At 37.9% G+C, this 22,345-nt stretch overlaps 1 protein-coding gene across 2 annotated transcripts in view; it reads left to right on the forward strand.

Moving 5' to 3' along the window:
• The window catches only part of G2E3 (G2/M-phase specific E3 ubiquitin protein ligase), a 117,747-nt gene that overhangs the window by 40,216 nt on the left and 55,186 nt on the right, over positions 1-22,345 (forward strand). For both annotated transcript variants that reach the window (XM_074585058.1, XM_074585055.1), the window contains exon 2: positions 7,471-7,560. The gene's annotated coding sequence lies outside the window, so the exon portion shown is untranslated. The remainder of the gene's footprint in view (positions 1-7,470; positions 7,561-22,345) is intronic.

The raw sequence follows: 22,345 nt of genomic DNA on the forward strand, positions 1-22,345 counted from the left end.
GGTGTGTAAAAGAGTGAACTGGAGGAAGCTGGTATCAGAGCCTGCTCTTGGGGTTTCGGCTGCCTGGGCTCAGGGCCAGCACCGGCAGTGCAGCTGTGCGGCCTTGAGTCGGCGAGCTGTTTGAGGAAGAGCCGTCAAAAGCGTTAGCAGAGGCTGTCCCCTTCCACTCAGGAGCGGCATTAAAGCTGGGCAGTTGCCCTTGGTCCCTGCCTGGGGGCAGCCTTGCGGGTGCCTGGCCACTGCCTCACTGATCCAGACCTGACCCGCTGACCAGGACTTCCTGGCCTGACCTTGGACCTGCCTTGCTGCTTTTGGACTTGCCTGCTGGCCAACGGGTTGGCTAACTGTCCCCAGACCTGCTCTGCTCTCCTTGTTCAGGTACTGTGGGACTCTGCCACTTGTCAGTCAGGCCATTGCCCCCGCCGCCTTGCTGCCGCCCTCATCTCGGGCTCACCACCCTGGCAGAACAGCCTGCTCTTGCTGCACCTTCTCTGTTGGAGCCCAGTCTGATCCCAGTTTGACCACTGCTAGAAGGAGGAAAGAATCGGAAAAGGATAGCGTTTACATTTTAGTTCACCTTGTTTAGGCTTAGCTTTCAGTTTCTGTGGGATATAGGGATTTCTCTTTGATGTGTGGTTTTTTTGTGTCATTAAAATTTTGCAGGCCCTTGAAAGGGGAAGTTGATAATTGGTACTTTTAATGAGACTAAGGTAAAACACTAACCACTTTGACATCCCAGCCTTCTCATATGTAATGTGTTTACTCTCATTTAAATGTATTTATTTGGAAGTAAATATGTAAGATCAAGCCTCTGAGTGCCGATAATACAATAATGTTTCTAGGACGCTGTAGCAGCAGTGAAGATGCATTCTCTACATGCTCATAAGTGTAAATCAGAGGAGGTAACATTGACATAGCATGCACAGTGTTTTGATTCAAACTTAGCATACAATCACAGAATTACAGTAAGGCAAAATGAACAACCTCATTCATACTGTTTATTCTTCAGCTTGCTCCATGTATATAGAAATACATTGAGACATTTAAATTAAAGCAAGCTTTGGCACAAGCACTCAAGCACACTCTACTAAGTGTATGATTTTTTTGTTTCTCGTGATTTAGAATCCAATAGCTAAGAATGTTTTAAGACAGAGGAAATTGCTTACATAAAAGTGAGACTATCGTTTTGCCAAGACTGGTGGTTAATTTATCTGTGCAGCATTTATTTGTTTGCAGTTTGTTAATTTCCTCTTTGTGTAAAATTAAATTGAGCTTTCATGAATGACCTTTCCATTTTTTGTATTCCTATCATAATTGAAATGTGAAAATAAAACCCAGATACAGATACTTCAGCTAGCCTCATGAAACACAATTTTAAAAGTTGTAATCTAGTTTTCAGAAGTATTTTCTCTTTAACTGTCTGTTACAGGACTGACTGTGGTTCCTCAGGACCCTGCAGATCTCTTACAAGAGTACTTATAAGTACTTACTTATGCTGCTATTGGTTTGTGTCATTTGCAGACTTTGTAAATCAGTTGTATTTGTCAGTTAGATACCATAAAAACTTTTTAAGTGAGATGCTGAAACATTAAAGACTCACTGAGAGCAGTGTCATACTAGAAAAGCCCAGTTTGCATTTTACATGCAGAAATTCCGTCAATCAGTAAAATTAAAGTGAAAAAAAAACCTTTTTTTTTGAAAGTGAGGAGTTACAAATACAGGAATGTAGATTTATCTGATGCAGTTTTTTAAAATGCTCTTCCTAACTGAGACGAGGAATAACAGACATCAGTAAGATAAATAAAAGAAGTATATACGCACTTATTAATGAATTAAGTAACTACTTTGAAAATAGTTTCATTTAACGCTTGAAGACTGCAAAAAGGAAACCAGATTTTATCTAAGTATGGGGCAGTTCTTTTCTTGCTTTCTTAAGCCTCTGAATCTGTTCTAGAAGACTGGAAGACAACAAAGTGCTGTTGTGCTGTTCCGAAATAGTACAAGTTCTACGCTTTCTGGATGGCAGCAGCAGATTTTTTTTGCATACTTACTATTCACACACCTGAATTCCTTCATGGTGAGCAAGCTGCTGTTGCAGCGCAGGAATAATAATTATAACAAAAGCTACTCAAGTGTTCAAAATGCCTTTCAACCAAGATAGTTAAAATTCTACCGTTCTTCTCTGTGCATGTATATATGTGCCTGTATGGATGTGTCCCTGAGACTGACTCACAAGAGAGCCTGAATAGCTCCATACCCAGAGGGCCGCAAATGTTTGTTTTTTAATACTGGTTTAGCTTGTACTCATGAGGGTGTAGTTTTGTATAGAACCTAGAAACACATTCCAGTATCTGAGTCCTCACTCTATCTATACTGCTTGTTTAAAAGTTTTGCTGCAACTTTTCTGCCAAACATAAATAGGTCAGATTTGAGTAAGATCTAATTAGTAAAGGGTCTCAGTGTAAAATCCATTTAAACATTTAACAACAACCTTTCCTTTTTGAATGACGTGCACTAGTGTGAACCTTTGACCATGAAAGAACACGCAAGACTTAACTTGACTGCAAAGATATGTTTGCAACATAATTTTGCCTGTCTTCACAACTGGAATGATCAATTATTTTCTACTATTACTTCATGATACTTATAAAAAGATATATATTGATATTAAAGTCGCACACACTTTACCATTAAATCATACTACAAAAGCTCATCTTTCTAGAAATCTTAAAAGAAGCTGCTTTAGTCTGTATGTCTAAGATGGAACATTTTCTTCTAATTAAAAGGAAAGCAGGCTGATTTTCCTTTGTTATTATGTTAAAGTCACAAAGAGAACAAGGAATAAATGAGGATAGATCAATAAGCAGCACACAAAATTAAAGCTTTGTTCATAATAAAGAAAAAACCCCACATTTCAAATAAATTGTCTGTTTTTTTAATACGAAGCTGACACAGCATTTTTTATTCCTGAGTCACACAGAGAAACGTTGCTGTGCAGTGGACCATAACACAGAAAGTCTAACCATTTTGCAGATTTATGGAATCCCAGTAGGATTTTCTTTCTAAATATAAACTATATGCTATACTCACAGGCAGAGTCTCCAAACAACGTTCTTGCTCTGATATCAGCATTGCTGTTGCTGGGCAAGTCTGTCATTTCAAAACTTGAATTATATCTAAGACTCTCAACACAAATGTTTATCAAATACTTTGAAAATGACCCACAAAAACATTGTAAATAAATCAATAATTTTTTAAGTTATTGGAATGTTAGCTGGAAAGATCTGACTTTTTAACAAGCCTTTTAAATCACTTTAATTACACTCACTCTGAGAATGACTGAATATGCAGAGTACATCAAGGGAAAGCTATTTGTTTGCAGACAGCCTTGAATGTAAAGGGTGATACTGTAATTGGCTACAGGTTTAGCTTTTCCATCATCACCCTCACACATGAAGGTCTTCAGTGTCTGCCAAAGCAACAGCCACTCTACTGACAGTTCACTGGATCTTCAGTCTACTGTAACTTTGCAGAAATTTTTGTGAAGAAAAAATGCATTCTCTGAATTATGAGCCAACTATAGGTTATATATATAGGGTATAGTTGATAACATATGTCTGTAAATTCCTTTTATTTATTGTACATTAAGTTTCAGCAGAACTGCATCTGCTTTCCCTTTCTGAAAGTAGAGGTATGCTTGTGCATATATCCTATAATATTTTTCTCTACGTTAACCTGGGATTTGAAATTATACTAATGCGGAACACTTTATTTTGTCAGCTTTTTGTAGTGGAGACATAGGGTGACTTTTTAAGTTAAATTTTCGTTGTCTACGATTGGGGGGAAAATGACTCTCACCTTTAGAGACTCCCAGACGCCACGGTCTTTCTCTAGAGATGGTTGGCACTCCCCTGGTCCCTCCAACAGTCATCTCCTACCGTGGTGTCTCACCCTTAGACACGCACACAGAGACACAGACACAGGGCTTTCTGGCCACTAGTCCAGTTTGATCTTTGCTAGTGCTCACACGCTCACTTGCGTGTCGGCATGTTCTCCGGTCACTGGCACCTCAGACACACGGACCCTCCAGCCCACAGCCTGACCCCAGCTGGTGCTCTCGGAGTGCCATACAGACACATGCACACAGAACAGGGAGTCCAGCACCCAAGAAAGCATTGGGAAGGAATTTAATAAGATAGGGCAGTCTGCACTGATCGGATGCAAAGCACGGCCACAGAAGAATACCCACCAGCAAACTATTTACACGACAGGCACTTTTTGTCCCTTTCTTCCTCTTGTTCCTCCCCAGATCACCTAAATTCCTCCCTTTTCCTGTCTTTAGTTCCTCCCCTAAACATCCCACAGTAAATCCTGTGCAATCCTGAAATGGTATTCTGCATCTCACAATGTGCCCCATACCCTTAGGCAGCAACCTCCATCAGTCCAAAAGGTGCTCCAGCATTGACTCATCTTGATGGGTTTCAGACCTGGACAATGGGGCTCAGGCTGTCCTGGAAAAGGTCTGACAGAATGTCCCTTCCTTTCAGTCCTTAATTTGCATTCCTTACCTGCTTTTGTGCCCCTGTGCTCCTCTGGTCATGTGCAGATGGGCTGATGCCTCCTGTGATGGGCCTGGAAGGAACCTCCCCCACCTGCCATTGTGTCTCTGTGCTCCTTTGTTGCAGATGAGCCTTTGCCACATAACACATTCTACAAGTAGGCTGTATTAGTAAGGATTCAGTAGGCAAAACATCCTTAAAACACATCCGCCTCAAGCCCGCCCAGACAAGTTGCTGGACCTCTGGTTTGGGTTTGTGTAGTAACAGCAATTTACCTTGTAGCAGATATAAGGACAACTCCCCTCATATCTCGTAATGCTTGTGATTAGAACAGCATTGGCTGCAGTAAGTAATTCCTAAAACTGTTACCTACTATCACAAATAGTAGCAGAAGTTGTCTTCTGTTTACCTGGGTAAATAGATATAAACTCTTAGTGTGTATTTAGGCTAAGGAAGCAGGAGAGAACACTATAGTCCCAGGTAAATTTGATTGCAAAGTGAAAGTCTTATTATTCAGTTATGCAGTATAACCGAGTTCAAAACAGAAGGTGTGTTGGTTCCAGTGGAGTTTCAGCTGGCAGGTGATAGACCTTCCAGACCTAGTGGAGATTTAGGACAGAGGCGTCCAGACTATAACTTGCCATTGCTGATAATCCTATGACAATTCTATCAAATCTGCTGATTGTGTTCATGTGGTTTCCTTGTTTCTGAACCCTTGCAATTTCAGTCTGCTGTTGTATGGTTTTGTACCCGTTTGGAATCTTAGTTGATATTAATAGGCAGGACTCTCATTTGTCATCTTCAGTAGCAGAATGATAGCAAATGAAATTTTCAGATTAAATTCTGAGAGATTTTGTGAATAGTAAAACCATATGTTAAAAAAGGAGTGCAAGAGAGTGTTGTGGGAGAGAACCCTCAACCAAGGACAACACTATTCCGGAAGGGTACCTTTTGCATCTAATGCACACCAGGTGTTAGAAAGGACTGAGGATTCCCAATTTCAATTACTTTTATGAAATGTATTGAATTATTTTAGAAAACAATTTTGCATATAGTTTAAGAGAAGACACAGACCCCATCTGAATGGATATAACATTTAACAGGGTGAGCTAAAAGGTATCACAACTCCCTATTAGTCTCTCAAATAAGTTCCCATTTGCTGTTGCTGAGATGAAGTGAAATCCACAGGATTCTAGATTTCCACAGATCTGAAGCATTCAATAAGTAGCGCAGGGAACTATTTGAATATCGTCACATTAAATCAATAGAAAACACAGATATTACATTAAAATGTTGTTAGATGTCTGCTAGCATGAGTGAAACAAGTATTTGGCACGGGGCGTTAAAATGAGATGACCTGGAAAGAAGAAGCGTTTAGAAAACCTGTATTCAATTAATGTCTGTAATACCTCCATTCAAATGAAACTACGTGTTGGGGGGGAGGTGTCACTGTATCTAAGTCAACTATGAAAATAAACAGTTTGTTGTAAATAGAGGGTAAGAAAGAAATAATACTGAATGTATATAAATTTGCAGTATGCTCTCCCGTTAAATTGATTTCACTCCTGACCATCTGAACTCCAAAAAGATTACATCAATAATAGAAAAGGGTTTCAAAAACCATTACTGAGGAAATGTAAATGGCTTGGTAAATTGGAGTAATGTGAAAGATCAGCAGTTTCATTAGAGTTAAGAAGGAGAGTAAAATACACAGAATAAGCTAAAAGAAGACAATACAAGCCATAGATATTCAACCTAGGGGACACATTGCCGTGAGATACTACTAATGCCTAATGAATTTCAGATTTGGAAGTCATATAAACTTTCATGCTAATGAACATAAATTGGCATATAGAAAGTTAAGAAAAACTTTTCCTTTTCCAACTTTTCCTCTAGTATGCTTACTGTGGAGCCCTTCGTGACTTCCCCTGAAGTATCTGCCAATTTATAGAGAGAGGAACTGGACTGAAAGTGTAGGAAATTTCTGGTTCACAATATACACGTGACTGTATTTTATTAAATAAATCTGAGAATATTCTCCTGAAGTATGGCTAAGCACAAGCTTGGTTTTTACACCAATATATTGCATCCTTTCTGTTTCTGATCCCTCTGCTTTGGAATCATGACAGCAATAAATTTGCTGGGTTTTTCTGCTTGGTAATTTTTTTTCATGTTCAGTTGTTCCTTTTGCGTGTTCATTGTAACACACAGAGTAATACTAATATTTTGTTATTGAAAAACAGGAGGAAATGCACTGCAAAATACTTTAATGTTTCTCTTAAAGTGCTTCATATTAGGCTTCCCCCACACTCAACCCTTCCATATTTACCATGTTTTAAAGAAGAGAAATGTAATTTATTGTCATGACAAATGGTATTCTTAGTAAGGCACCATGAATGACTGCTGTCACCATTCAGAGATGTATCTCATATTCTGAGAACTAGCTGTAATAAAAATCTCCTTTGTTCTCAAGAAAGCACCCATAAGATCAGAGTATTAGCAAGGCTACCATAGCTGATCTTAGCTATAACATATTCTGTATGTCTAAAATGATTATGATATTTTATTTATGTAAACACCCTTTTAAAACTTCCAGATGAGTGTTAACCAGTTATTATAGTGTTTCACAAGAGCTTCTTGGCAGACAAACCTCTCTCTGCTGCTAGATAAAGTGAGATTTTTTTAATATATATTATTCTTCAGTAATAGTGGTGGGTTCCAAAGGAGCAGTTATCCCAAATATCGCTGACAAATCACAATCTTGGGATAAACTGTATGGTCCTGTTGGAATATTTGTAATTCATCACACTTCCTTTTATGTTTACTAACTTTGATGTTAATCCATGAGTAGGATGTCCTTCGGTGAATGAAATCTATTTTTACAGCTGTTTTAAAATTGATTGGATTGCAGGCACGCCTACTGAAATCACTCAACCAATTGAAGAAACAGAATGAGATTTGGATTATAGGGTTTCAGATAATACCAAGTCCCTTGTGAAAGGTATGTTATTTCTTCTCTTTGTTCTGCTTTTGGAAAAGTATAGCTGTGGGTTGGTGGTTTTTTTCAACTGTATAGGTCATAGGAATTATAAAGATTTCCAAAGCAAAATCACACTCTGTGTTCTGAATAAAGATAATCCAGGGCAGAGTGTTTTACAAAGGTATTTAGTATGTTATATATGATCATCACTAGTGTTCTTTCAAGGACATAGGAAGATGTCCTTTAGCTATCTTTTCAAAACAATTCCAATATTCCAGTTTTGATTATTATTTAACCACACCATCGGTTAGCAAAGCTCTTACAATGAATCATACTACACAATATGTTACACAATCATTAAGGGTAGAATCCATTTTTGTCAAAGTGAAAACCAAGGCTGGTTCCTTACAGCATGGATTGAAAGGCTGCTGCCCTGATAATCAAATTCCTCGAAGTCAGTCAGTCCTCAGAAGAGGAACTGATTCAAAGGATTTCAGCACGCCACCTTCCTAATCCCAAGGGTGTAAAAAATAGTGATGCCATAGAGAAAACCAGCTGACTACATCTGGGGACTCTACTGGAAAACTTGGCATTTTTGTTTCGGAAACCTTGAGGCCTATTCCTTCGGTTATTTATGTACTGTTAAGGCACTGAAGTTGATTTCAATGCAGATTTTCATACACTCATTTTTTCAGATAAGCCTTTTGTTTGCAGGAAAACTACATGAAGAAGCCCTAGAGAGTACCTTTCTAGTACCAACAAATATATATGACTGTAACTGTATTTTTCAAGTAAAATAATGCTCATATAGTTGCATTCGTTTATATTCTGTAACTTTTGTGTTTTAAAACATATTGGCTGAATATATCCACACTAACACTGAAAAAATATGTATACTTGTTTATGTATATATAATAAGAGAAATAATTTATATTGACCTTGCAAAGCTTTTAGCACTGTCCACCATAACATCCTCAGAAGCAAATAAAGGTACAGTGACAGAGTTGCTACCAAGTGAACTGAAAACCCATCCACATTGTCTAACTAGAATGATACGTCAGTGCATGTTCCACAAGGATCTGACCTGTGTTTTGTTCAGTATTTTTGGTATTGATTTGCATCATGAAATAGAAAACAGACATCACATTTGAAGATGACACAACTTAGGAGGAGTTGCAAGTATAATGGAAACCATACTTGCATTCAAAAAATTCTTCAGAAATTGAACAGGTGACACTGAAAAGAGGCTGCCGCTTAATAGGAACAAATGTCAAAGTTTTAGATGTAGGCAGAAATGATCAGCTATACAGACACAGCACGGGCAGTAACAGGTGAGGGAGGAGTTCTGCAGAACATGATCTGAAACAGCAAGCCTCATACCTTGTTGTGCAAGGCATGTTGGATTATTCTTTCGGTCTGCTTGATATCAGCTAGAAAACTCCATCCATTCTTGGAGAATGATAATTAAAGAAAGGTGTGCGCATCTGGACAGAGTCCAGAAAGGAGGAACTAAAATGGACAGAGATCTGGAAAACATGGTATACAATTACAGGTTGGAAGAAAGGCTGAGAGAAGGCAGCAAGGAAGGGATTGTGTTATTAACCTGGTCTATGCTGGATATGATGAGGAAGAATGGCCTAAAATTGCAGGAAAGAAAATTTGAACTAGACATTACAAACTACCAAATAAATATTACATATAATAATATCTGGGTGCAGATAGATTCAGCAGATTGTAGCATCACCGGTAGCTACATGAACCTTAAAGACAGGTTTGATGGCTTAGTTCACTCCAAGCTCAATATCCCCCCAAAGTCAGTTTTTATTGCCCAATCTTCACCAAAAACCAATAAAGTGACACAATGTTAATCAAAAGCAAGCATTAATCCCATTTTCAGAAATTTGATTGTCAATTTACACATTTACATGAAATGTAAAGTACAATTTATCTTCATAAATATGAAGGTACCAATGACTAAGCATTGCTTTAGGAGGTAGGAAAGAGCATTTTCCTTTTTGGTTTGCTAATGATTCACCTCTGAGCAATACTGAGTATTTCAGCAGGTTCTAATGACACCACCTAAACTTGCCCAGAAGACCTTGGCATTTTCAAAGCTGGGAAGGGAAGGCAATGGAGTGATGAAAGGAAACCTTTCACCACTGAGTTAATATTAAGAAAATCAGAAAGAGTGGGAGGGAGGGGTATTTTGAATATGAATAGCTCTCAGAGATAATCTGCTATAAAAATAAGTATGACTCCCCACTGACAGATTCCTTTCCATTAATACAACTTGAAGATGCAGGGTTGTACATCAGCCAGAAACCATGAAGTATGTTTTAGCTTGACAGCTAGATACAAATAGGGTGTGAAAAACTTTTGGAACTTACTAAGTACTAGGTAGAGGTATAGTTATCTTTTCATTTGTGTACCTTTTGTCTTGATACCGGTATTACCTTTTTTGTTTGTTTTTATTTTGTAAATGAATACATTTCTCTCACCATTGTCTCAGGCCAGGTGAATTTAGTTATTCTATGACAGAAGATTTATTCCATTTCGAAGTATGTGCTGAACCTGCAGACAGGGACAATCAAGCACTCTAGCATTTCCCAGCACATTATTAGAAGCTGTCATTGTCTCTGCTCTAACTGGAGAGCTGATAATGTAGGCATCTACGGTTTAAAAGTTTTTAGATGTCAACCAAACAAATTGTTTAGAATGTGTCATCCCATCTTTAAATCCGTTGCTGAAGCCTTTTAGGACCGGATTTCATAAGGTAGGTCAGGAGTTATTCAGATACACTTCATTCTATTTTGCAAGAGGAGGGTAGATTAGATAATTTCTTACGGTCCATTCCTATTTTCCAAAAGCCTGTGAGTATGCCTACTATGCAATCAAAGAAGGTATTGAAGCACAGAGGGGTGACAGAGACTACCTTTAATCCAGTTAACATAGACAGTAAGAGCGATGAAGACCTCACAGACTCTTTAGAGCTTTCTGGCTTTACAGGCTTGCTGGCATCCAGGATGTATGATCGCAGGCTCCATTATTCTAATGTGCCATTTCCTGATATTTTTACCTCTACCACGTTCTCTTTCTCTGAAGTCAACAACAGTTAATATATGAGCCTTACTGGAGACCTAGTTGTTTCTTTCATCAAGTATATTGGAAGGTTCTTACTATATGCCTAACTTCAAATGCGACAAATCTTGTCCAAATGGGTGTCGCTTTTTATGTAACGAGCATATCACACAGGTTCAACTGAATTATTGCAGGTTAGTAAATTTGCATGATTAGCTGTACTGTGATTGCTCTCTCTATGGATGTCCCTCGTCTGTAGAAAGTGAAAGAAAATATGACATAGCTTAAACTGAAATGAGAAATTGACTAATTGACTATAATATCAAGATTTACCTGGTGACCTATAAAAGAGAACAGTTCCTTAGGGATCCCCTCCTATGTCCCCAACTAAAAAGTAACAAAACATTTATTTCCAGAAAAAAAAGATTGCTGAGAAAATCATGGGTATTGCACTTTATAATCACTCTTTGTATGTTTTGGTCTGTGTTTTTATTTTCTGACCTATTTCATAAAGATAATTGATAAACTAATTGATACCTTTGTAAAAGATTTAGAAGTCTGTCTGTGTAAGAAAATATGGGCATTGAAAGGAATTTAAGCAAAGCCTTTTTATTAATAGCATACTCAGTTACCATAGCTCAGCTGACATACATTTACTTCCACTGTGGTCTCTTTATTTCTAGTCCAAGGCTTCGGTTTCTTAAGCCAGACCTTGCAGCACTGAACGAAACAACTCAATAAAACCAATTTGGATACAATACTCAGAACTGGTACTTACTGCAGTATCCAGTGTTGGTGACAGGCTGTCTGGAGCCCTGCCAATGCTGATTTAGCAGTATATGCCAGCTCAGTGAGTCAGAAACAGTTTTTACATGTGCCAGCTCAATTGTGCAAGGTTGCTCAGAAATCCCTTTCAATTTCCAGGCAGAATAATTGCTGTATTTCCAATCTACTTTCCTTAGGAGAAAGGAACAAAGGAAAAGAGAAGCATCAACAGAATGGCTTTTACTATCAAATTTGTAGCCTGCTCTAGAAGGTCACTGCTTTGAAGATATTTCACTGTAAGTGAATATTTAGGTCATGTGATAGTGGGTGCAGCTTTCTGTCATTCAAGTACGCAAGAGAGAAAAGTAGTAATGGAAAAGAATAAGTGCTATAAAACAGTAGAAATAAAGGTTAAAAAAGCCACTTGCTTAGGAAAAAAATAGTTTAACAAAGACTCAGGAATGCACACAGAAGGGGTAGCTCTATGTAAATTTAGCCCACATACCGTATCTGAGAGCCAAAGAGAAAGATGTAACACGGGTATGATCTTTGTAAACATGTCTTTAATGAAATGATCTGGTAACAGTATAGTTGTTGGGATAATACTTACCCCTGAGTATAGAATGAGTTTGTAGAAAATGCCAGTTTCAGTCCAACTCCTGTAGAGTTCCACTGTTCAGCTCGCTATGAAATATGAAAACAGCATTTTTAAGAACCAAGCCAAAATAGCTATTCATCATTTGCCCAGGACAGTGTCATTACTGACTGGCTGCATAGAAAGCAAATTGTAATTTAGTCTTTACAGAAACCAGAACCCAACTGGAATAGGTTTATATTGCTTGATTTTTAAAAAATAGTAATAAAACTGAATAACAGGATAAAATGCACATCACAGTAGTCACTGAAATCAGTAACCGTCACTTACTGAGTACCTGTGACAAGACTGGTACAGTGTAAAACAAAGAAAAGTTGCCATCTACTCAAATTTCCATATAAGGAAATTGCAAGCTCACTACGAGAAAGGGCGTTGCTCGAACACCCAAACCCATGATCCCTACCCCAAAATCTAGTTACGAGAGGTGGAACAGGTGATTGGAAAGAAAACTTCTCCATTCCTAGGCTTTGACTGAATAACCAACATGCTCTGGGGTTACCACTGGGGTTAGCAAGGGGTGAAGCACCTCCCTGTGCTCCCACCTGTCTTTCTCGTGTGACAAATGCCCCTCAGCTCCAATGCGTTTGAGAGTCAGATAACTTCCTGCTATTTTTAACCTCTGAAAAATCCCTCTCGGCATTTTTGTACCAGTCTCTCTTTCTTTTCTGCTTCCACCACTGACTAACAAAGCTGGCTGACCTTCCCATCAGAATTCCTTCTTGATGAGTTTTCTATGCCTGTTTTCTTTTATTTCATGTCTACCTTTACACAATATCAAACAAGCCTCTGTGGCTAAGGCCTAGCTTATGCCATTCTAATCACTTGAACACTGAAGAACAGTTTCCTTTATTTGCTTGTAGACATTATTTACCTTCTACATTTCTCCAAAAGGAAATACTCAAGAGTTCTTAACACCTGATGAGGTGCTTAGAATAACCACTTAGATGATGAAGTTAAAAGGAAAAAAAAAAAGAGAGTTTTTTTTTTAATACTGACCCCACTTCCTCCTTAAACATGGCTCATAACAAAAACTGAAATAAAAAGATGCAAGGGGAATTTTTTTAAAGTTTAAAATTATTTTATCATTATTAATGGAAACAAGCCATTTTAACAGAAACATCAAGGACTAAATAGGTTAATTTAAATTTCAGTATATTTTAAATCTAAAGCAATGTCAGTGTAAGTAGGCACTGTTAAACCAAGATTAGATGGGGTTTTGAGCACTTCAGATTCTCCTTTAAGACACCTGCATTGAAAGACACACGCAAAAACTGTAAGTCCAAAAAATGTTAAAAACTATAAAATCAAACATATCTTTAAGTAGAAAAACTGGATACAAAAGCTGAATTTGCAAGTGTCCATGTAATCCATTGTCTACATTCTCACACGCTCAAAATAGTCCTTAAGCTTCTCTGAGAGCAATGGAGCCATCTGAGAAATATAGCAGGTGTCATTGCAAAATATTGCATCATATATTGATATTACAAGTGTCACAGTGACATGTTGTGCCAGATTTGTGGTCTGTCCGTCTGTACTGTTCATCTACTGAGATGTGCACAAGTTTCTCTTGGCAAGGCAAAAACTTTGTAACGAACGAGATGAACAATTTCGACTTCATTTCTGAATTAAATTTATCTTCACCCAGGGACACATGCATGGTCAAAGGCTATAGGGACCAGCAAACTTCAGCTTAATCAGGCATAACCTGAAATCTGAAATCCAATATTAAAATAACTTGTGTGGTCTTGTTTCTTAATCAGAGTCTGACGTTTTTTCTACTACCAAACTAAGTCTTATTACTGATGAGATGTCACAACACATTTCTGCACGGTTGCTGAGGAAAGTGGATTTATTGGTCAAATGACTTTCGATATAAAATATCTAGCTTTCTGCAATAGCAGCTTTGAAATGACTGACATAATAGGGAAAGTTTGAACAGCACTAGTTAATCTGATGGTTGGTAAATGCAATACTGGGCACAAGTGTGTTAATTTTGTGTGTCTACATGGGTGGCAGTTCCTTACGGTATTTGTCTACATGTGTGCAATTTGAAAAAAAAAAAAAAAAAAAAAGAAGAAAAGTGAGAACATTGGATTTTCCTCATGATGGATCACTGAATTCCCAACTTAGAATATAGCTGGTATTCTCAAGGATTCCCAATATAAACATGCGACAATCATATAGCTATTCCCATGCCTTAATCTCTTCCTGCAGTAAAACTACTGAAGAGTGAAGTCCAGTAAATTAATTTGGAGGATTTAAAACCATCATCCAGTAAAACGAATATTATTCAAAAAAATAGAGAGTGCAAGGTAAGGTGGCCATTGATCTGTAGGAAGAACAGTTATACATAGTATAAGTGAGTTAACGTGCAATCATTGAAGTGTGGGAGATGGTGTGGTCCAGCCATTCTTCCCGCCCCCTCCTCGTCTTAAACTGTTTCCAGCTGCAGTGATGATTTTTGTTCTTTTGAGGAAAATAAGCTGGGGTATATTGGAAATCAGTCAGGGAGAGATAGAAGCTTTTCCACAATTGTAACTAAAGGAGCTTGTTGAGAAAAATTAGAGTTGCAAGCTAGCCACGATGCGACAAATAAAATCAGGTTTCAGAACCTGGTTGGGAAAGAACACCACAATGTTCAAGGGAGCTGATAACACTGTGTTTGTAAAGCTTTTGCTGTTACTTCTCCATATGATATCTTCTTACAAAAACTATTGTATCACACTTTGAAGAGAAGAGCACTGAGCGACTTCTTGTAGTGGCCCTTTGGGGCAACTCTCGGTATATATTTTGGGGTATATAAATTCAGGTATATCTTTTTTTTTTCCCCTCCTGTTTTTCTAATCATTATGCATTATACTTACATTACACTAATATCTAACAACCGCTCTTTAGACTAAAGCTACTAGACTAAAGGCTCTGATTTGCTGTAAAATGTTGAACACAATGTTCTTCCCAGATTTTCCAGTAACAGCACTTTGGTTCTGTCCTTTCTAACGTGTCTGTTTTAAGATGTTGGAGCATGCCCTGTGCCTTTTCTCCTACTATTCAGAAAGCAAGACCCTTTTTCTACTGATTACACTAATATAGTATATTCCTACAGACCAGAAGGGAATGAAATCTGCTTGAGAGCTTTTGCAGTCAACAAAAGATCGTGAGGCTTTCAGCTGTTTGTAGGCTTGCCTTGTCAGTTTGAGCAATAGTGAAAGTTCAGCGCTGAATATCATCATTCAGTACCGATAGCCTTAAATTGGGCAGATTACTTAGCATTTATAAATGTACAACGTCCCTCAGAACTTTCTCAAATTTTCTGTAGAGTAGCTTCGTGCTTTCGGTTCAGCAGTCCATTCTTTCTACTTAATACTAGCTTTACAAAGCTTCACGAAAACCATTCATCCCATCATTCCACAGTGTTTTGCATGTAGTCCACAAGATACCTCCTAACTCACTCTGCAGTCAGTCCAGAGGAATAACCCAGATTCTCATCTACAAATCGATGAATTACAGGATTATATGACAGGAGAAAAAACTTGTAGCCTAATGTTTCCAGTTTGCTCAGATGTTGTGAGAGTAATGCACCAGGGCATCCCTGTTGATAATTAGAGTCAGGTGAAGTAATTTGATATATCTGAAAGTTCTTGGCTAGAAAAATATGCAATAGAGTGTATGAACGGTAAGATTGTACCTTTGGGCTCATTTATGACAGTGGCGAATTAGCACTTACTTATTTACCCATAGTGAAATCTGTTTACACCGATAGACTTACCTACATATAAGAAAGCAACAGAGCGGTGCTCCTGAAAAATCTAAAATTCAAGGTTTGATTTTACAGATTAAATTTGAAGCTACCGAAATGAATCTGTTTGAAGGAATTAGCATGGAGAGAATGAACACTGAATACAGGGAACCCTCAAGTAGGACGCCATCTTTATTATTTAAATGAAGAACATATAGGGTTACGTTGTAATCAAGGCTTTATCTGTTCAGCTGAAATGTGTGAACCCACATGGGCAAAAATGTATACATTTCTGCGTTAAACTGATGAAAACGTTCCAAATTTACCCTCTATATTTTTTCTTTTACAGATACATATCTGTCAAGCTCATGATTACTAAATGCAGTTCTGTCACATTAAAAAAATGTATCTGTGACAAAGACAAGATGACTGTGAACAAGGCCAGTGACACTGAGCTACAGCAGGACAGAATAAAGCAGAAGGTTTGATAATGAGAGATTACACTTTCCAGCTATTCTTGAGGACCAGAGGGAGGGAATTATTTGGTTTATGCTGGCAGCAATTTCCCTAAGCCATGTGAGATGGCATACCTCAAGCTGTTGCAAATGTAGGCAGAACAACCACTGGCCGTGGCTCTTGGTCGGATCTAGATTCCCTGGGGTATAAAATATATTGAAAAGGCTCCTAAATAGGGGCTGATCACTTAATTTGACTCTTTGAATGGAAGTCCCACATATTCTTCAATCACTAACACTTGTTCACAGCTCCCTTGAAGCTTAATAATCACTTCTGATTTTTTTTTAAATTAGATTAGCTGCGCATGGTTACAGTTTTACAACTGTAACGTATCAAATGTGTTAAGCCGTACTTATGCACTGTCCCCTTTTCTAGGTTCTGTAAAGCTGCAATGAAGAAAGGTTATTAAGTTCCTGCTGTGTTTAAGTTTCCTACAGGTCAGTTTTAATAAACTGTTTGTTTCTTCAGAAATGTACAGTGGCCACATTAATCCCCAGTCCTTGAAAACTTAAAACTTAAATGAAGCTTTCCCAAAGAACTTTTGAAAAGAGAAATATATTCGTATTCATTTGTGGATATTTAAATAGCCTGTGACTTATCATTTTTCTGTAAGGAAATTGTGGCTAATTGCAATGGTGGACTATTGCGTTGTACGTTTTTCTGAAGCAACAATACTTATAGCCTTTTGTCCTTTATAATGTCACTGCAAGAAAAAATCATTCAAGGTTTTCAGTTTTAGTGAACAAGAAACACCTTTATCGAAATACAAAAACCATCTATTCTTATGCAAATTCTGTGTGAGACATATAAATGACCTTTTTTGTCATTCCTCTACAGGAGTTGATTGTTTCATACTACTAGTCTAAAATATACATACAAATCACAGCATTAAGAAAAATTTATTTTCATAATGTCACATAATGTAAATTTTATTGTAAAATACTTCACAATTACATATATTGTATCTTAATTTAAATCTAGTCAGGTGTTCTGTAAGGATAATATGCCTTAGACTGAAGTAAGGCACTTATACTAAAACTGTACTGCCTTTATCCACCTAATTACGTTTAGATAGGTAAAAATGTAAAATGTGTGTATGTGTGTCTGCTTGTGTGTGTATTGTACAGACCATTTGTAAATTGTCATAAAGATTAGTCACCTAATTAGTTGCTACTGTATATTATTTTTCAAAAGATCCAGATAGAGGATACATTGGCAAATGTTCAGACCATCTTTATGTTATTACATCTAATTGTAAACATCAACACATTTAATTATCATGCAAGCATGAACAATTATGTCATTACTTTGTAAACATACATGAAAGGTTATGCATCACTGCCTTTATATTATAAAATATTTGTAACATCATGAAAGACAACCATACCAAACTTCTTCCCTCGTATTTGGTTTACTCATCATTTGAGAAAGTCACAATGATGAGGTTAATAGCACAGAAGATTGTTTTTCTGGTAGAGAATACGTATCCATTCCATCTGAAACATCGAAAGGTATCTGCATTATCTTTCCTTTAACATCCTGTTGAAGTTACTTCTACAAGTTTATACATCCTTGACAATATTTAGTGACATACATTCCACCACAGAGAACAGAAGCAAACATCCATTTGCCTTCTGAAGAGGCCTTATGAAAACTAACTCACGCATCTTTAAAGATATAGGGGAGAAAATAATCTAGGACCGTAGAAGCTGAATCGTACTTTTTAATTTGGTTGAAAGCAGATAAGCAGTAGGCTAACAAAAAGGTAGTAATTTTATATTATCAGTTTTACACAGCTCCTACGCATAAAAGACACTAATTTTAGAAAATGTCTCAACTTAAGGTTATCTAACGCTTTACCATTTTAATATTCAGTTTTGGCTTGCATTTAAATTTGCTATATTTTCAAACTCTGGACTGAAATTGTCATGCCAGCAGTTGGACGCTGAATATTTTTCAAAGATTTGGTCATACTGTAAAAGCCTTTCATAAGGAATTCTTAGCCCATGCATGCTCTGTAGCAGAAATCTCAATTTTGTCCAGCCAAATGCAACCAAGTTATGAACTTTTAGATATTACAGTTCATCTTGTACTAAGGAATATCACATACTAGACCTTAGTAAGAAGCTTTTAGAATTGAGCAATATAATTTCCTGAACAGTAGGAATGCTTAACTCAATAGTGCATGACGCTGTGCACTAGGCATCCTTCAACTCTACCCAGCAGCCAACAGGCCCATACAGTCTGACGTACACCAATGTAAAGACACCAGGTCAAGTCCAAAAGTGGTTTAGGCATGTAAGCATCAAACTGCATCTATTCTAACAAACCTGCTAAGACCACAGGCTCATTAGCTACAGGGCAGCAATCTGCCAACATAACTATACTATTTCCTGCTTAATTGCTCCAGAATTATTCCGCTGTGAGAAAAATACCGTGAAGCACACTGGGAAAATGATGTAACATTGGTTTAAAGTCAGCTGTTTTCCCATATATACTACTGAAGTTCTGTGCTGGTGGTTATATACAAGATGCAACATGGTTACTATGCAGATAATTTTTGCTATTTGTTTACTGGCAAAAAAATCAGAAATTGTATGTATTGCAGTGCAAGAATGATAATTTTCTAAGTTAGAAACTCAAAACTTAGGAAACGCAAGAATTTAGGTTGATTCGGCAATATTAATTCATCCCTCACATGTATGTTTTATGCTGTAGTCTTTATTTATCTGTTCTTGCAAGATTCTTTTCACATTTTGCCTAATTGAATAGACTACACTATGTTCTGGAAGTGTATCAAGGATAAACTGTGAGGGAGAATAATGACCAAAAGAAAACTGATTCATCCATCATGTAGCTAGGAAAGTCTGTAGGAGCAGAGTATGTCTGGAAATGGTAGGTGAAGGATAAGGGATTTGAATTGTGACAGTGAGAACTGAATTTGCCACAAAGTTCTAATGTGATGGTAATTGAGACACTTAAACCAAAATTTTCACATATGGCTGCTAATGGCTGCTAAAAATGGCCACATTTTCTGGGTACCTATTTGAGTCATCCTTGGCACATACATAGAAGTGCCAAGTGATCACAGCTGTGACTGAAATGAGTTGGATCTATGCTTGTTATTTAAAATGCTCTGAAAAATCAGGCCCAACTCTTTCAAATTAGCTAAATATTAGTGAAAACTCAATCATTTTAATTTGTTTCTGTATTGGGTCTGGCTGAGATGGAGTTAATTTTCCCCATAGCAACCCTCATAGTGCTGTGCTTTGTACTGGTAGCTACAAAGGTGTTGGTAACACACCAGCGTTTTGGCTACTGCTGAGCAGTGCTCACACAGCATCAAGGCTGTCTCTCCAACATTTGGCCCTCAGCAGTAGGCTGGGGGTGGGCAAGATCTTGGAAGGGGATATTATGGTGCAATATAGGTCATTTGAGTCTGGGTCTTTAAGTCTACCTATATAAGCTTGTTGCCTTTGACACCCCTGGCCAGATTGAACTCCATCTGGGATTCAGCTTTCCTAACCTGATCCCTGGCTGCTCGGACAATTTCTCTGTAATCCTCCCAGGCTACCTGTCCTTGCTTCCGCCTGCTGTAGGCTTCCTTTTTCTGTTTGAGATTGTCCAGGAGCTCCTTGTTCATCCACGGAGGCCTGCTGGCATTTTTGCCTGACTTAATCTTTGTCAGGATACATCTTCCTGAGCTTGAAGAAGGTGGTCCTTGAATGCTTGGGGGTAACGGTTTTAAACTGAAAGAGGGTAGATTTAGATTAGATATTAGGAAGAAATTTTTCACTAGGAGGGTGGTGAGACACTGGAACAGGTTGCCCAGAGAGGTGGTGGATGCCCCATCCCTGGAAGTGTTCAAGGCCAGGTTGGATGGGGCTTTGAGCAGCCTGGTCTAGTGGGAGGTGTCCCTGCCCATGGCAGGCGGTGGGAACTAGATGATCTTTAAGATCACTTCCAACACCAACCATTCTATGCTTCTATGATCTATGCCTAGTGTCAAATTCAGAAATGACATTAATGCTTGCAATACTGTTTTCACTTGCAATAAGCCAATTTAGCCTGAATGAATTTAGCACTGTAATGTTAGACTGACTGTAAACCTGGCTAAGTTAAATGAAGTTTCAGATGGGCATAGAGATGCTATTTCCATTGCATTATCCAGGAAGTTCACTTCCTTGCTTGTTTTCACTGTTCCTACACCCACTGGAAATGTGGAGTGTCTTCATAATTTTCAGAAACTTATAGACAGCATCAAGCAAGGACATATGTTGAAGACTGAGATAATCAAGCATACATCAAAGATTTCAGTTTCTGACCTCTGGGCTACTTCCAAGCTAGCTTTCAACTGAGATGTGTTTTTATTTTTTAAATTAATTAAATTAACTGACAGTTTATTTCCTTGTGATAACAAGATCATATTTATAAACAGGATATATCCTCTATATCCTACTTTGCAGCAACAGAGTTTTAGTAGGAAAACTTGGCTATTTCTAGCTAGTGGAAGAAATTAGCTTGGGAGGATCACAGAATCACAAAATGGTTGAGGCTGGAAGGGACCTCTGGAGGTCATTAGTCCCACCCCTTGCTCAGGCAGGGTGAGCTAGAGCAGGTTGCTCAGGACCATGTCCAGTCAGGTGTTAATTAGCTGCACAGTCAGAGACTCCACAACCTCACCGTACTAACGCACCTGCATTCAAGTTAGCTTATATTTATTTCTACATCTTATTTCCTTCCTGAAATGCCTAAAAAGTCCTCCCTGCTAAGTGGTTATACCATTATAACATAGCAGGGATGAATATTCATCAGTTTTCGTCAACTTCTAACCTCCTTCTAGGACAACTACTTTCTTAGATCGAATGCAAGCTAAACCCAGTACCTTCCAAATCTGATAACCCTATCAAATAATAGAAGCAGCAGATCAAAAACCTACAGAATGAAAGTCACAATTATTTTGACTGAATTGAGTGCCTGTTTGTGCAGCTTTTCATCCACTGTATAGATTTAAACTGTATAGTCTGCATTTTCTACTCAGGTGCTGAGCCTGTAAAGATGTCATGCATGCTTAAATTTGATGGCTTTTATCTCCATTGAGTTCCAAAGCATTAACGTTTTCTATGTTGTAAAGTTTCCATGTTTCACATTGTAGAAGAGCTGGTGTTTGTGGTCTGAGAATCAATGTTTTATGCAGTTTTGTTGAATATCATTTATTCTTCCAGAAAATCAAACTATTGAGCACTTATAATGTATGACCAATTGTATATATTTTGTCACTGTGATGGGTTGACAGTTACTTTCTTTTTAAAGTCTAATATATTTTCCAAGTTATTGTTGGGGAAACAGTCTGGCATTCCTTTTCCGTTATTGCCTTAGGCGAGTTTCCTGGAGGACAATTCTTTTGTTATTGCTTGCCATCTTTTGCTCAAGAACATATTGAAATTTGGCAGTAAAGTGTACATTCTTCTTTCTGTAAATCTGAGAATTATTGATTCTGATGATATATTGTGAAAGGTATTGCAATAGTTCAGCAGAGAGTTGTGGAGAATAAAGAGGTAGCAAAGTCTGGAACAAACATGGGCAACCTCCCTGCATACAAAATTCATCATTGCCTTTATAGCGACATACTCAAGACTTTTCAGTCAGTAAGAGGTAGTGTAGGACAGGGGGTACGCATGTGTGAGGTGTGAGGCTATGGTGAGGCGTGGACTTTGTAGTAAAGGAATGTGAGTTTTCAATCAAAGGAAAAGCTTTGATCTTGGAAGGGAACGTAGGAAAGGAAAGAGAGAAGAGCAGTACCCTCAGCCTCAAACTGTCAGGTGACGGAAGTTTCAGTGCTGAAGTGTTGGTCCTGAGTGCAAAATGATCAAACAGGAGGAAGAGGGAATCGTAACATGAAATACGGGAGTATTTCTGAAGAGAGAGCTTAGGTTGCCTTAGAGATCTTAAGTTAATGACTGGAAAATTATGGGAGATTCTGAGGTTGGAATCATTGAGTTGCACTGTCGAAACTGATTGCAAAAAAAGTAAAATAAATCATGTATAGAATTGGT

Source organism: Larus michahellis, chromosome 4 (assembly GCF_964199755.1).
Source record: "Larus michahellis chromosome 4, bLarMic1.1, whole genome shotgun sequence".
Lineage (NCBI taxonomy): Eukaryota > Metazoa > Chordata > Aves > Charadriiformes > Laridae > Larus > Larus michahellis.